General features: G+C 39.0%; 1 pseudogene; it reads right to left on the bottom strand.

The window, feature by feature from the left end:
- Positions 1 to 1,329: 1,329 nt before the first annotated feature.
- Positions 1,330 to 13,636, bottom strand: LOC132312332 (desmethyl-deoxy-podophyllotoxin synthase-like; annotated as a pseudogene).
- Positions 13,637 to 17,190: the final 3,554 nt, after the last annotated feature.

The following is a 17,190-nucleotide window of genomic DNA, read 5'->3' as shown; positions in this document are numbered from 1 at the left end:
AAAATTAGAGATAAATTTGTATTAATACAAGAGAGAGCAATTGAGAGAGATTGAGAGAGAATTCTCCTTGTAATTCTTTATCTTTTTCATAGTGATTTTGTTCGGTGTGCTCCATGGACGTAGCCCTAAGATTTGGGTGAATCATGTATATCTTGTATTCTTGTGTGTGATTTTTTTTTTTTTAATTCTTTGTGATTACTTGTTTATTCCTTGAATAGTGTTGTTTATTTTGCGTTTCCGCCACAACAACTGGTATCAAATCCGGTTGATTGTGTAGTGCAACTCTAACAGTAACGGCCTATATATATGTCTCAGTGCCTAATCCTGTAAGCTTAAGTCAAGTTCTCCACGGGCTAATCATCTAAAATATGTGCATCGTCATCGTTTTCGCATTAAAGTAGTGTCGTCAAAGGGTGCTCTTGCATTGGACACCCCTTTGCTCCAATTGGTATTTTGTTTTTAATTTAATTACTCTCTAATGTTGTGTTTGGTAGAAAAGAAAGAAGAGGTGTGGAGAGAAACGGTATAGATGTTATAAGGAAAGAAAAAAGAATAGGAAGGATAATTCATCCCTCCTCCTTTATAAATTTTCATTCCCAAAAAATAGACGGAAGAAATGAGAGAAAACAAGCGGACTATTATACAAGTTTTAAATTAAATAATATCTTAAATTATACAAATTTTAAATTATTGTATTATCCTTTATAAATTATAATATTATAAATATTATTGATTATAATAATGAAAATAATTAAAACTTTTTTTTTTTATTCTCTCAAAAATGAACATAGTAAATTATGAACATATTTTTTTCTATTCTATCCAATCGAACAAAAAGAATGAAATATACAATCTCTTCTTTATATACTACCTATATCCCATATTAGATGTCTACTTTGATAACTTTAACCGACAAAAATTGTAAGTCAAAATTTTTAAAATGAATAACTAATATGAGACAGAAATATTATTAAATTATAGCATTTTCAACAACCTCATGTATGTCACAAACGAGTGGGGCATACTTATATATATATTAGTAGATTCATGTAGTTAGAGCAATTTTTTAGTCTCCAATTAGAGCAATTTTCTTTTGGTTCATTGCGTTTGCATAACAAATATTAATATAGACCATAAATTACTCATTATTCTTTTACCCAAAAAAGTTATTCAAATCTCAGATTTGAGTTAGAGAATCATTACTCATTGTGGAATGTAAGGCTTGTATAAGATTCAAAAGTGGGGCTTGAAGTTAGAAGTTTATTGAACTTATTCAAAGAGCTAAGCTTTTGAGGTCAAAACTCTAAAAACTTTGTTGTAAAAACATAATAAGTGAAGCCGACTTTTTATTCAATTATTTCTGGAAGACCATCCAACGTTTTCTACCTTCTTGTGTTAATATCTTATTCACCAATTGAAGGAGTATAAGCAATGGGAATTACACACAAATCTCTTTTCTTGCTAATTGCTGCACCATAGGCCTCAGTCATGTCTAGATCTTCTTGCTTCTCTCCCTCGGGTAGTTTCCAGTCAAAGTGATACAATAAATTTGCAAGTGGAAGCACAACACTAGCTATCCCGAATGACATGCCAGGACAGACTCTCCCTCCAGCACCAAATGGTAAATATTGAAAATGAGTCCCCTTGTAATCAATTGAACTGTCAAGGAATCTCTCTGGAACAAAACTCTCTGGATCACTCCAATTTTTATGATCTCTATTAATTGCCCATGAATTGACAAGGACTTGGGTTTTTGCAGGTATCTCATATCCATTGATTTCACATCTCTCCCTGCTCTCTCTTGGAACTAAAAAAGGGAGAGGAGTGTGTAATCTCAGAGTTTCTTTGATAACTAACTTTAAGTAACTCAATTCATGAAGGTCATCTTCATTCAGGATATTTCCTTTCTGACATAAAACATGTCTCACCTCGGCTTGTGCCTCTCCATCACTCTTGGGTTTTTCAGCAATTCTGACATTGCCCAGATTAAAGTTGTAGCTGATGTCTCAATCCCCCCACTGAACATGTCCTAAAAGAGCATTAAAATTGAGTTAGAGGAAAAGAAAATATGTAAGCATTACATATTGAATGCTTAATTGATTGATATTGATAGAAGCATAAAGTAATTAAATGTACTAACCAAGATAACTGACTGTATGTTTGTTATAGTTAAAGGGATCTCAAGGTTACCCTCCTCCTGAACTTTTAGAAGAACATCTACCAGGTCTTCATGATCAGCTTCACCATCACCTGTTTGTTTTGCCATCTGCCTAGCTTTATGTTCCTCAATGACGGTAGTTAATATCATATCAAGTTTTCGATGAACTTTCTTAGCTCTAGGCCTCAGCCCAGTTATCACAGCAAGCATTTTAATCGAGGGGAAAAGATTAGCAAAAGTCAAACCTGCTGCTATCTCTAAGGCTTCCCTGATAAGAGAGATGAATTCTTCTTGCCCATGGAATTTTTTACCAAGGGCCGCCGTTGCAGTGATGCTGTATGTAATCGAGAAAAGCTTTTCACTGAGATTGATGAGAGATCCTGTATGTGTCGAAATAGATTTGATCAAATTGGAGGTCTCTTCTTCTCTGATGGGTCGGAATGATTGGACATGTCTGACACTTAATAACTCCATTATACAAAGTTTCCGAAGTTGTCTCTAGTAATCCCCATAAGGTGCAAGCACAATGTCATTCTCAAATATGATATTTACCGTGGGATTAAAAGGCCTGCTAGCGAAGACGATATCGTGTGTTTTCAATACCTCTTTGGCATATTCTACTGAAAAAATGACAACAATTGAAAGTTGTCCAAGATGTAGGTGCATTAGAGGTCCATATTTAATGGCCAAATCTCTTAGGCGTTGATGGGGTAGAGATCCAATAAATTGGTGAATGTTTCCTATTAGAGGTAGCTTCCATGGCCCCGGAGGCAGTTTTGAAGTTGAAACGATCTTTGGTTTTGAAGAGCATGAACAGAAAGAGAATGAATGTGAATAGAATTGGGAAGGAGAGGAATGGGAACTCCATCATTATCAAATGTTGTGCTGCGCCGGAAAATTCACTTGTCTCAGTGGTATGATTGCTTTCCATCACAGATTTATGCTTGCTGTGGACCCTTGAAGTTCTGCATGATATTCTTAGAATTTTCAGTTTTCTTTGCTAGGTTGTATGCATGGTTTCTTTGTTTTATTATCGAATAAAGAAGGTTTAAGTTGATGCCATTATGTTTCACATTCAAAAATTTAAATGTTTAGCTTTGAATCAAGAAAGACATTTACATACATTTTACAAATGAGACATGGCATGAATTGGTTAATAAGATCTGTTGACAAGATTCTTTAATGACTTGCAAACATTTTTGGAAAAGTTACTTTTATGGTCTCCGGGCAATCACTATTAGGCAGGCAGGTAAGCAATTGAGTCAAAAATGTGTTATAAATATATAATTTTTTTTATATAACTTTTTGCGCTCGGAGACTAATAATTTCGGAACATTTACATATCCTAGTCTGTTACATGCATGAACTACGAAATGAATTATGGAGTTGTTTTTTTTTTTTTTTTTTTTTTTTTTTTTTTTTTTTTTTGGAGTAAATGACTCAATTATATAAAAAGGAAAAAGAATACAACAAAAGATTTAAGTTGGACTTTAAGCTACCCACCCATTTCTGTTTAGTGCAGTGTCTACAACTTTACCAAGGAAGCAGTACTCTAATTACTGAAGTACCCTTTATGTTTACTTGTAACAGCATGGCTTTGCGGCAGTACTACTAATTGAAAGAAAAAATTAAGTTCGAGGATAATAGTGCAAATGCGTATGATGTACGTTAGAATGAAAGTGTTATTTTTGCATTAAGTCTCCGTTTGTTTGGATGTAAAATATGTAAAATATTTTTTTATTTTTTGCTATTTCATTATTGTAAAATATTTATGAAGAATAAAAAAATTAAAATTTAATAAAAATAAATTATTCATCAATTTTCGACAAGTTATTTTACATGTCATGCCCGATGGACTCGACCTCAACCTCAACCTCAACCTCAACGTAGATCTTTGCCAAACATCAACAAAATAAAAATAAAAGAATATTTTACCTGAAAATATATATATATATATTTTTCAAAAAGAATATTTTACGTCCAAACAAACGGAGCCTTAGAGACAGTTGGTAAACGCGTAAAGGCTTCTTGTAACACTCCGAATTGATTTGACACAAAAATATATTTGGTTTCTGTGAGAACAATCCAAACCATTTTAATTACCAAAAATATTATCTTAGTGAAAACAATAGTTAAAAGTGATTTATTTATTTATTTATTATTATTATTATTATTTGGACTCCAAAAGTAGCACTCTCACCATTTTATGAACCACTTGCCATCAAGCTGAAAAGTTTTCTACGGGTCTCCAACCCGAAACAAATTGGACTAACGGCCTATTGTATTAAAAAAGAAAAGTCAAATAAACAAATTTGGACTAAATTCCAATACATTCATTATCTCCCCTACGTATTCTCTAATCTCTATCTCGATTTTCAGTGTTCTATTTAATCAGTACAAATTCTAATAATCTCATGTATAAGTTAAATAGATACTAAAATCCAAGTGCAAAACTCACAAGACAAAAAATAAATCACAACTTTTGCTTCAACTCTTCCTAGAAGGAAAGTAAATTAGGGCTACAACTCAACATGAATTTTATCAATTAATTTGATTTGATTTTAATTTGTATGCTTCCTAAAATGTAAAGAGTAGTATCATTAGTTTCCGTAATCTTTGGGGGTGGTTTGTTCTCCAACTTTCAATTTTTTAAAGAAAGTAGACACACAGATAGAATGTTCCTATCATGACTTAAAACTCCCGGTCTACATTTTGGTACTTTTTGGAAGAAAAAATATATATATACCAACCGGACTAATATGGGTGAGAAATTTGTTTAGTTGAGACTGAGAAATTTGTTTAGCTGACACAGAGAGTGATAATTATTGTATACTACTTTCTTTTCTCATAATTAAATATATTCTCTCTCTCTCTCTCTCTCTCTCTCTCACACACACACACACACGTATATATACTAAGACTGAGAGTGATAATTATTGTATATTACTTTATTTTCTCATAATTAAATACACACACATATATATACTGAGACTGAGAGTGATAATTATAGTATATTACTTTTTTTTTTTTCCTCATAATTAAATACACACACACATATAGATACATACTTACAAAAAAAAAATGCATGCATGGGGATAGACTGAGATGGAGCTTTAGTTAGCATGCCTCTTTGGTGCAGTGTGTTTATGTTAACTAGCTATGACCAAGAAAAAAAAAAAAAAAAAATTACCAAGAGAAAAAAAAGAGTAGTGCTATTGCGAGCGCGTGCTCGCAATAGCACTCACGAGCACCCTGTTTTTAGCTATAGGATGTGTTTTCTTGAGATTCGGGAACACTAAAGAAACTCCGTTTCTCTCTCTTCTCACGTTATTTAACCCAACTTTCTCCTACGTCACTTTAGTTAATTTTTTATTATTTTTTTATGGGCTGGGTCTTCTTCTCTCTCCTCGCGCTCTCTCTCTCTCTACGTCCGCGAAACTGTCGTACAAGCCGCTGGCCCTCTCCTCACCATACTCGGCTAGCTCGTCTTCTCCTTCATCTGGTCCAGGTAGTGAGGGCAAATTAGTGGAAGAGAACCCCTATACATCAAAATTTCTTATTCTTTCCCTTCGTTTTATTTGCAGACCCAACAACATTTTTTTCTCTCCCTCATCCTTTTTCTCTCTCCAGATTCTCCAGTCACACCGTTCATATTAGACCCAATTTTCATCAGTAAGAGAAGATCCTTGTGAAGAGGGACGGAACGGGAACGACAGAGGTGTCGGCACAAGCTGAGAACTGGAGTGCAAAATCTGAAACTTAAGTGCCAGGCAACCCCGAACTGCAAGAAGCTTACTGGCGAGGAATTGCAGAGAGGTCCACGATGGCGTGGTTGGAACTTTGCGTTGGCGAGCAAGGATTTGAACCCGCAGCTTGAGAGAGAAGAGCACTGTTAAGTGGCTTGAAAACGGCGAACAATACTGACTTTGAAGAACCAGAGAGAACACCGGAACCGGGTCAGAGAGAGAAGAGGCCAGGGAGATAACCATATCTGTCCGGCGAACCACCGCACCAATTGAATTTTTTTTTTTTTTTTTTCTTTTTTGGTCTCTCCTTCAAAACATCCATTCTAGATTCAAACTCATTCCAAAGTTGAAGACGCACTACAAGAAGAAGATGAAAAAAAAAACCCATGCCCATGTGAACACAACATCCAAGGTAGAATTTTACAGCCCCTTTAATTTATCCTCTCCCATCACATAAATTTCAATGATGAAGGGAGAAATTTGGTGAGATGGTGCAAGTGGATTTGGGTTACTCCAGTCGGTGCTGGCAGGGCAGTGTGAGTATTGCAAAGAGCTTGAAGGAGGAAGAGAGCAGAGGGCCGCCGGTCATCAGAAGAGGAGTCCAAGAGGTCTTTAGAGAGTTAAGACAGCACGAGCCAATTAACTTTACCGTTTTAGAGAGGTTTTTTTTTCTTTTTCTTTTTTAAGAGAGAGACCTAGAGGAGAAGAGAAGAGAAGAGAGGAGGAGAAATAAAGAGGGAGTCATCTGCAGAGACGAAGAGAGAACAGTGGGTTTGTTGAAAGACATATGGAGGAGAGAATATGTTTTGCCGACAGAGGAGAGAGAAGAGGAACTGTGCTGAGAAAGTTGGGTTAAACGGCATGAGAAGAGAGAGAAACGGAGTTTCTTTAGTGTTCCCGAATCTCAAGAAAACACATCCTATGGCTAAAAATAGGGTGCTCGTGAGTGCTATTGCGAGCGCGCTGTCACACCCCGCTACCAAGAGGCTATGCCACGCAGGCGCCCAGCAGATAATGACATGGAGCCTCCATGGACTGGAGCTTTCTAGACTTCTCTACACAAGTATGGAACTTTCCGGAATTCTCTAGATTAGTGTGGAGTTGTCTAGCCTTTTCTAGACTTGTCTAGAGTTGTATAGAATTCTCTAGAATTCTCTAGACTTGTCTTGTACATAGTAGATAGTTCTGGAGTTGTGTAGATATTTCTGGAGGATTCTAGACACTAAATCTAGGCCACACATTTGTACACATCTAGAATGTTCTTGTAAGGCCAAAGGCCTATAAATAGGAGGTGAGAGTTCATTTGCTCCTCACCAAGCAACCAAGTTGTAATCTCTCCTCTCAAGTAATATAAGTTGTATACATTCCCAAACTCTCTTGCTCACTTGCCTAACCTCTTCCTACACACCCAAGTAAGCAAAACACTTGTCTAGCCTTAGTCTTCACTAAGCTAGCACACTCGGGTAGGCTGACTTAGCGCTTCAAGGGGGCTTGAAAGTGTCTAAGGCCGCACGGTAGCTTGAAAAGGTTCAAGTCCGTGACAGTTGGTATCAGAGCTAAGGTCGTGAGGCGTCACACCTTGTGTGGAGGAAGCTATGGCGGAGCTATCAGACGTGACTGGCACCCAAGAGGAGACTCTACGTCGAAGGGAAACAAATCCCCCTCCAGGCGGAGTGAGGACGAGGGCTAGGTCGAAGGACATCATGGCGGGCTTAGAGGCACGGGTGGCAATGATGGAGGGGTCCATAGCCAATGTGTTGAAATAGCTTGAGGATGCTCACCAGCGCATGGATGGGCTGGAGTCGGAGGACGTTGAGGTCCAGAATGCTGTCAAAGGGTCACTCAATGCCCTAAGTGGTGACTTTCGGCAGGAGCTCCAAGCACTTCGAGAACTTATGTTGGGGGAGTTTGCCACCTTACGTGGTTATGTTGATCAGGAGCTTGGCACTTTCCGCGAGCAAATGGAGGAAATGCGAGCGGACTGGACATTGTGCAAACGGGCGGTGGCATCCGGCATAGCTACTACGGGGGTAGTAGCACCCCGGGTTGATATTCCCAAGCCTAAGTGCTATGGTGGGAACCGGGTAGCGAGGGAGTTGGAGAACTTCCTCTTCAGCATGGAGCAATACTTTGAGGCTATGGGCATGACCGATGAGACCATCAAGATACGCACGGCGACCCACTACCTCACCAACCATGCCATGCTATGGTGGAGGAAAAAGTATGGTGACATAGGCAAAGGTACGGTCTCTATTGATACTTGGGCTGATTTCACTAGGGAAATTAAGAAGCATTTCTATCCTGAGAATGCCGAGGATGGAGCTAGGGGCAAACTCCGAAGGCTAAAACAGGTTGGGTCGATTCGGGACTATGTGAAGGAATTCACTAACTTGACTCTTGAGATCCCGGATCTATCCGACAAGAACTCTCTTTTCTTCTTCATGGATGGATTGCAGTTGTGGGCTAAGACGGAGTTGAGGCGGCGCAACGTGCAAGACCTTACCACAGCTATTGCAGAGGCGGAGTCCTTTATTGATTTCAGCTCCAAGAAGGAACCCTCGTCCAAGCCAAAAGACAAAGACAAGGACAAGGGGAGGTATGCCGGCAAAGGTGGGGGAGACAAGGGCGCTGCACCCTACAAGGATTGGTCCCGTAAGCCAGGTGGTGGCCATGGAGGCAAAGAGGGAAGGGAGAACAAGGAAGGAGCACTCAAGCCTAAGGCTTCTTGCTTCATATGTGATGGACCACATTGGGTACGAGATTGCCCAAAGCGGAAGACCCTCAATGCCATGACGAGCCGCTATGAAGAGCAACAACAGGAGGAGGCGCAGATGGGTTCATTGCAAATCCTTAATGTCATTAAGGCTAAAACTGAAGTCCATAAGGTGGCGACTAAAGGGCTAATGTTCGTGGAGGCGAGCATCAATGGGACACCCACATGTGCTTTGGTGGACACGGGTGCATCCCACAACTTTGTGAGCCTTGACGAGGCCAAGAGGTTGGGCCTCAAGTATAGCAAAGAAGGGGGCTCCATGAAGGCAGTTAACTCGGCGGCAAAGGCTATACATGGCATGGCACACGGCGTCCAAGCATGCATTGGCGAGTGGGGTGGCCACATAGATCTATCGGTGGTACCCATGGACGACTTCAAACTAGTCCTTGGGTTGGAGTTCTTAGACAAGGTGAGAGCCTTCCCCATCCCTTTTGCTAACACTATGTGTATTATGGAAGGCAACACAGCATGCATGGTGCCAGTGGAGCGAGGTGCCAAGTTGGAAGCCCAAGCTTTGTCAGCTATGTAGTTCAAGAAGGGCTTCAAGAAGGGAGAGACTAGCTACCTTGCTACGTTACTGGAGACACCCGAAGATGAGCTAGTCCCTTCCCCACAAGAAGAGGTGCCTAAGGAGATACGAGCCGTGCTAGACGAGTACACGGACGTGATGCCTAAAGAGCTGCCCAAGAAGCTTCCACCTAGGAGGGAGGTGGATCATAAGATTGAGCTGGAACCGGGTTCTAAACCCCCTGCTTTGGTGCCCTACCGGATGGCACCCCCAGAATTGGAGGAGTTACGGAGGCAACTTAAGGAATTGTTAGATGCGGGCTATATTCGACCATCGAAGGCCCCATATGGCACACCGGTGTTGTTCCAGAGGAAGAAGGACGGGTTCTTGCGCATGTGCATCGACTACCGGGCGCTCAACAAGGTGACTATCAAAAACAAGTACCCCATTCCTCTCATTGCCGATCTCTTTGATCAGCTTGGAGGAGCACGCTACTTCACTAAGCTTGACTTGCGCTCGGGGTACTACCAGGTGCGGATAGCGGACGTCGATGAGCCTAAGACTACGTGTGTGACGAGGTATGGCTCCTATGAGTTTCTTGTTATGCCGTTTGGCCTCACCAATGCACCTGCTACTTTTTGTACTTTGATGAACAAGCTCTTCCATCCCTACTTGGATCGCTTTGTGGTGGTGTACTTGGATGATATTGTTGTGTATAGCACCACTCTAGAGGAGCACGTGCAGCACTTGAGGGTGGTCTTCCAAGTCCTACGGGAGAACGACCTATATGTGAAGACGGAGAAATGCTCCTTTGCCCAAGAGGAGGTGTTGTTCCTAGGGCATAAGATACGGGATGGCAAGTTGATGATGGATGAGGCAAAGGTGAGGGCCATTCAAGAGTGGGAGCCGCCCACTAAGGTGACAGAGTTACGCTCATTTCTTGGGCTTGTCAACTACTACCGTCGCTTTATCAAGGGTTACTCGGCGAGAGCAGCCCCATTGACAAACCTTCTCAAGAAGGCGCGTGCTTGGAGTTGGACAGAGTCATGCCAGGGGGCATTTGATGACTTGAAGAGGGCAGTTACAGAGGAGCCGGTACTTAGCTTGCCCGACCACTCCAAACCATATGAGGTGCATACAGATGCATTAGACTTCGCTATTGGGGGCGTGTTAATGCAAGAAGAACACCCCATAGCTTATGAGAGCCGCAAGCTTAATGACACCGAGCGGCGTTATACAGTGCAGGAGAAAGAAATGACGGCGGTCATCCATTGCCTACGTACTTGGAGGCACTACTTGCTCGGGGCACAATTTGTGATCAAAACGGATAATGTTGCCACCAGCTACTTCCAGACACAGAAGAAGCTTAGCCCCAAGCAAGCTCGTTGGCAGGACTTCCTAGCGGAGTTCACTTATCATTTTGAATATAAGCCAGGCAAGGCCAATGTTGTGGCGGATGCACTTAGTCGCAAGGCCGAGCTCGCAGCTATCAGTCGGCCCCAACACTCTCTTGTGGAGCGGATCAAAGAGGGGTTACAGCATGACCCTTTAGCCAAAAGCCTTATTCAGCTAGCTAAGGAAGGGAAGACTCAGCGCTTTTGGCTAAGGGATGATTTACTTCTCACTACAGGGGACCGACTATTTGTGCCCAGGTGGGGCAACTTGCGAAAGGAGTTGATACGGGAGTGCCATGACACCAAATGGGCTGGTCACCCAAGTATGCGACGCACACTAGCACTCCTAGAAGATTCTTACTATTGGCCTCGGATGCGTGATGATGTGGAGACATATGTGAGGACTTGCCTTGTGTGCCAACAAGACAAGATTGAGCAACAGCATCCTGCAGGCCTATTGGAGCCATTGCCTATTCCAGAGAGACCATGGGAGAGTGTCTCTATGGATTTCATTACTTGCTTGCCCAAGTCAGAAGGTTGTGGGAGCATTATAGTGGTGGTAGATCGGTTCAGCAAGTATGCCACCTTTATACCCGCACCAGCAGACTGCACAGCAGAGAGGGCAGCAGAGTTGTTTGTTGACCATGTGGTCAAGCTTTGGGGAGTTCCGCAGAATATTGTCAGTGATAGAGACCCGCGTTTCACGGGTAGATTTTGGACGGGACTCTTCAAGAAGATGGGGACGGATCTCAACTTCTCTACGAGTTTCCACCCCCAATCAGATGGGCAGACGGAGCGCATCAACGCTCTCCTGGAGCTTTATTTAAAGCACTATGTGAGTGCTAATCAGCGAGATTGGGCCAAACTCCTTAGGGTGGCACAGTTTTCTTACAACTTGCAGCGGAGCGAGGCTACCAATCACAGTCCATTTGAGGTTGTTACCGGACGGCAGCCTATGACACCCAACGCCATTGCTTCGACTTGCGATGGTAAGAGTCCGGCGGCCTACAAATTTGCCAAGAGGTGGCATGAGCAGTCCGACTTGGCTAGGGAGTACCTTGACAAGGCGGCAAAGAAGATGAAGAAGTGGGCCGACACCAAGCGAAGGTGGGTGGAGTACATAGTGGGAGACCAGGTAATGGTTAAGCTACTACCCCAACAGTTTAAGTCCTTTCGGAGCGTGCATAAGGGGCTAGTAAGGAGGTACGAGGGCCCGTTCCCCATCGTCAAGCGGGTGGGCAAGGTCTCCTACATGGTGGAGCTTCCACCCAAGCTGAAGATACATCCAGTCTTCCATGTCAGCATGCTCAAGCCTTATCATGAAGACACGGAAGACCTTACTCGGGGCATATCGCATAGGGCACCCACAGCCGTTGTCACATCCTTTGACAAGGAAGTTGATTGCATCCTTGCAGATCGTGTGATGAACAGGAGAGACGTGCCCAAATATACAGAGCATTTAGTGAAGTGGAAGAACCTGCCAGATAGCAAGGCGAACTGGGAGCATGAGGATACACTATGGCAGTTCGCGGAGCATATCCAGCGGTTCAAGCAAGAAGACACGACGAGGGCGTCGCGAGCTTAGGTGGGGGAGAATGTCACACCCCGCTACCAAGAGGCTATGCCACGCAGGCGCCACGCAGACGCCCATCAGACAATGACATGGAACCTGCATGGACTGGAGCTTTCTAGACTTCTCTACACAAGTATGAAACTTTCTGGAATTCTCTAGATTAGTGTGAAGTTGTCTAACCTTTTCTAGACTTGTCTAGAGTTGTATAGAATTCTCTAGACTTGTCTTGTACATAGTAGATAGTTCTGGAGTTGTGTAGATATTTCTGAAGGATTCTAGACACTAAATCTAGGCCACACATTTGTACACATCTAGAATATTCTTGTAAGGCCAAAGGCCTATAAATAGGAGGTGAGAGTTCATTTACTCCTCACCAAGCAACCAAGTTGTAATCTCTCCTCTCAAGTAATACAAGTTGTATACATTCCCAAACTCTCTTGCTCACTTGCCTAACTTCTTCCTACACACCCAAGTAAGCAAAACACTTGTCTAGCCTTAGTCTTCACTAAGCTAGCACACTCGGGTAGGCTGACTTAGTGCTTTAAGGGGGCTTGAAAGTGTCTAAGGCCGCACGGTAGCTTGAAAAGGTTCAAGTCCGTGACAGCGCGCTCGCAATAGCACTACTCGAAAAAAAAATCTTTTGCCCTGTTTTGACCAAGGAAGCAGTACTCTAATTACTAAAGTACCTTTTACGTTTACGGCATGGCTATGCGGCAGTATTACTAAGTTGAGGATAATAATGTAAATGCGTGTGATGATGATGACGCTGTTGGGTGATGGGGTTAATAGTGGGGCCAGCTTTCCCCTGTTTTTGCATTAAATGCCAAAGAGAGACAGACCAAAGATTTTTGTGTCATCAACTTGATATATGAGTCAAATCATAATGCAAAGTAAAGTTGGAACTATCTGCAAAAATAATTAATTTTTTTTTATAATTAGACCAATATGTTAATTTTTATATTCTTTCTATGTCATATATTCACTTTATTTATTGATGATTGTATTATTAGTTGTTTGGAAAATGATTTTAAGAACAATAGTTAAAAGTTAACAGGAGCCCTACTAAACCACCAAGGCCTTCCCAACAGTTAGAGTGAATTGAGTGATTTAAAAGTTTTGAATTGAACATATATGCAAAAAATAACAAATAGAGCCCCCAACTTTCTTATACAATGCAAACTTGATTAATTAAAATTTGTTTAGCTGAGATTGAGAGTGATAATTATTGTATATTGCATTCTTTTCTCATAATTAAATATACATACATACATACATATATATATATATAGTTACAAAAAAAAAAAAAAAAAATGCATGCATGGCAAGGGGAGAGAGAGGGAGACTCACAGTATTGGGGATATACTTCTAATGAGATGGAGCTCTAGTTAGCATGCCTCTTCGGTGCAGAGTGGAGAAACAGAGAACAAAGAATGTGATTGTGAATGTGGGGAGAACTTTGCTCTGTATTTATAGAGAGAGTTTATAGAGAAAGTTTAGACAGAGTAGTAATCAGTACCTGTTACAGTCCAAAAAGAAGAATTGAGTTACTTTAGTAATCAGTGAACAGTCCAAAATGAATGACTCCAGATGGATGGCTGGTCAACAAAGGACAATTACAGCTCACAGCCGTCGATCCACAGGGCCATCAGCCATGCACCAATTGTTGAAGATGGTGATATCATTGACAGTTAGTGGAGACAATTGCACCCACGTATCTCTAAATAAATGACGTGTTTGAACTTTAAACCTTCAGGTTAAAAAAAAAAAAAAAAAATTAACAATGATATCCCCATCTTTAATTTTTATTTTAATTTATTATTTTTTTTTTAACATTTGGGCCCTTGGCCTAAATCTGTATTACCACCTTATTTTGAAAGGAAGGTCAGCCCATTCAAGATAAAATAAGTGTTAACCGTCAATTCGTCCAAAAATCAGTGAATTAATAATTGGTTAGTGAGTGATTTAAATAAACAGATCACAAATTAGTGAGTTAACAAAGAATGATATATTTAGCAAATTCAGAGTGAATATCCACTTCCAATCCATTCAAACATAACAAAGAGTCGTCCAAATACAACTGCAAGAAAACTCTAACCGACACCTAAATAACTATTTTGCTTCCTTTTTTCCTCTCCTAGTATACTTGAGAGAGAGAGAGAGAATCCGTGACTAAGGAAGGTTGGGAGCAGCCCACGCCTTTCTTTTTCTGCTCTCTATCCGTGGTTAAGGAAAAGTTGGGAGCAGCCCACGCCTTTCTTTTCTGCTCTCTCTCTCTCTCTCTCTCTCTCTCTCAGTTGAAAATTCCACGGTATTCACGGGTTCCCTTTGATTTATTATTTGGAACGGATTACAAATATTGTATCCCAAAATAAGTATTTTTTTTATAAATTAATATTTTAAGAGAAATATTTTTATTATATTTGTAGTAAATGAATTATTAAATTTACTTTTTGTGGGTGACAATGATGTGGTGATTTATTTTTTATAAATTCAATGTAAAAAAGCCATGGTTTGCCAAATGAGCCGATATGCAATGTATTGACCCGTACATAACTCTTTTTTAAGAATTCAATATTGTTGTGTACTTTCATGATCCGACCGATTTATATCGATATTCTTCGAAATCCATTACATCGCGACTACGATCGATACCGTGACCGACACCGAACTATGAAGAAAATAAAATTAATAATATTAAAAATAGATAATACATTGACTTTTCAAATTTGATGCTTTTTTGGGCCTATAAAAATGAAAAGGTGAACATGAGGGAGGGAGTAATTTGTAAGAGGAATCATGGTTCGTCGTACCAGTCGATACGCGACGTATTGTCTGTTTCATAACCCTTTTTTAAAGGTTTGATACTGTTACACATTTTTATGAACCGACCGGTTCGATCGGTTTATACCGATATTCACCCAAATCTATTACACCAATATCGCGACTGCGAACTTCTTGTGATCCATTCCACATATTTCATAAATAACACAAATACAATAAATCAACTCAGCATTACACAATGAAATAAAATAATAATAATCCATTATTGAATAACTTTGAATAATACATTAATAACACTTTTGCTTCTTTCAATAAAATGAATACAATAATATGAACAAAATGAATATAAATATGAACAAAAATTTAACAAGATAAATAATTCAGCAATATAATATTAATATTAACTCAATAATATAAATTAAGATGTAAAATAATAATAATAAAATATGTAAGAAAGTGCTAACCTAATTATTGAGGCATGCGTAAACACATTGACCTAGGGCTGATAATCCTTGTAATACCCCTTGATTCTAAAGTCACGGGTGATCAAGTCCGAGCACAGAATCGAAGGATATTAAACAATTAGTATTTAAACAAGCATTTGAATACAAAAAGAATAATAAATAAATAATATGCTGAATGAAACTAAATAATAAATCCTCAAATTTAATAAATAAATAATCCTCCAAAATAACTTATTCAATCATCTGATACTATTACAACTCAAGAATCCATCGTATGGACCCCTACTGAAATCAAAACTGAAATAACTGAAATGAAATAAATCCAATAACTAAAATATGAAGGAGAATCCTATGTAGAGTCGGAATAGTGAATGACTGTCTCTACTCAGCACGAACAACCTCTAAGTCTAAAATTGACGAACACCTGAAAAATAATGGTGGGTTAGACCCACGAACAAGTTCTACTCTTCTACAGTCGAAATAGAGACTCGATAAACATATACATCATAGTCAACTCAACAATAGCTACGTAATCTGTATATATATATAGATACACACTAAAGGACTCTTATTAGACTACAAGACAATCTCAACCTTACTAGTAAGCAACATACAAAAATGCAAATGAAGTGGGCATGAATGCTTAGACTTAACAAGGTACACCACTAAGCATCATAATCCAGTTATGCATCTCATTGCATATACACTCCCTAACTATAAATCCTGAGACTCAAGTTCATATTATGGCATATATCTATACATATATAAATCCATCCTACACAAAATATAAAAATAAACCAAGTATGTCATCCAACTATTTTGTTGACCTAACACGAATATAAGTAAGACTTAACTCGTCGGTTAATCCATTCCCTTATAAGTTTAAACAAGTAGGACTTAACTCATAAGTTAATCCGTCCCTAATATGCCCCCATCCCATAATGGTGCATTTATCCACAACATAAGCAAATAAACGTTTCAAATCCCAAAGATGGTGCAAATAGTACATTGACATTTAATCATCCAAATAAACATGATATAAATCACGTTATACATCCTTTGCATTTAATTTGAGCAAAAATAACAATTCTTAATAGCATGCATTTAATTTTCATTATAAGAAATTAACATGTATCTCAATTAAATTTGTAACCATCCATAATCTGATTAAATTCATTTAAGTCCAAACAATTGAAGAAGAAATGAAAATAATAATAATAATAATAATAATAATTTAATTCTACCATATTCAACCATTAATTTAATCTTTTTTAATAGATTAAATTTCATACTAAGCATGTGTATTTTAAATCATGCACTCCAGTCCATAATGAATTTATTCAAATCAATAAAATATTTAATACAGATCCATTAATCAAAACCACACACACCAGTTTATTATCCCATAATTAATCAGATTAGTTTTAACAATATTTAATTCAAACACATGAACAGTAATTTCAGATTTTATAAACATGAGAAAATCATCACAAACCCAATTATAATCACACGAACAGTAAAAGTAAAGGTAATATAATAATTAAATCATACAAAAAAAAAAAAAAAAAGTTATCTAAAGTTATTACAAACCCAATTATAACTTTAGATTTTAAAAGTTATCTAAAGTTATTAATATAATAATTAAATCATAAAAAAAAAAAAAAACACAAAAGTTAAACAATAAAAGTAAAGGTAACTTTCTTTACCTTAATAGTATCTTGTATATATACCTCATATATATACACACACATACATCTATATATATATATATATATATATATATTGATAAACAT

The sequence above is a fragment of the Cornus florida genome, unplaced genomic scaffold (genome assembly GCF_030987335.1).
Source record: "Cornus florida cultivar Cherokee Brave unplaced genomic scaffold, ASM3098733v1 CherokeeBrave_3.0.0_Hap2_Chr06, whole genome shotgun sequence".
Taxonomy (NCBI): Eukaryota; Viridiplantae; Streptophyta; class Magnoliopsida; order Cornales; family Cornaceae; genus Cornus; species Cornus florida.
This window is presented reverse-complemented; position numbering and strand designations above follow the sequence as displayed.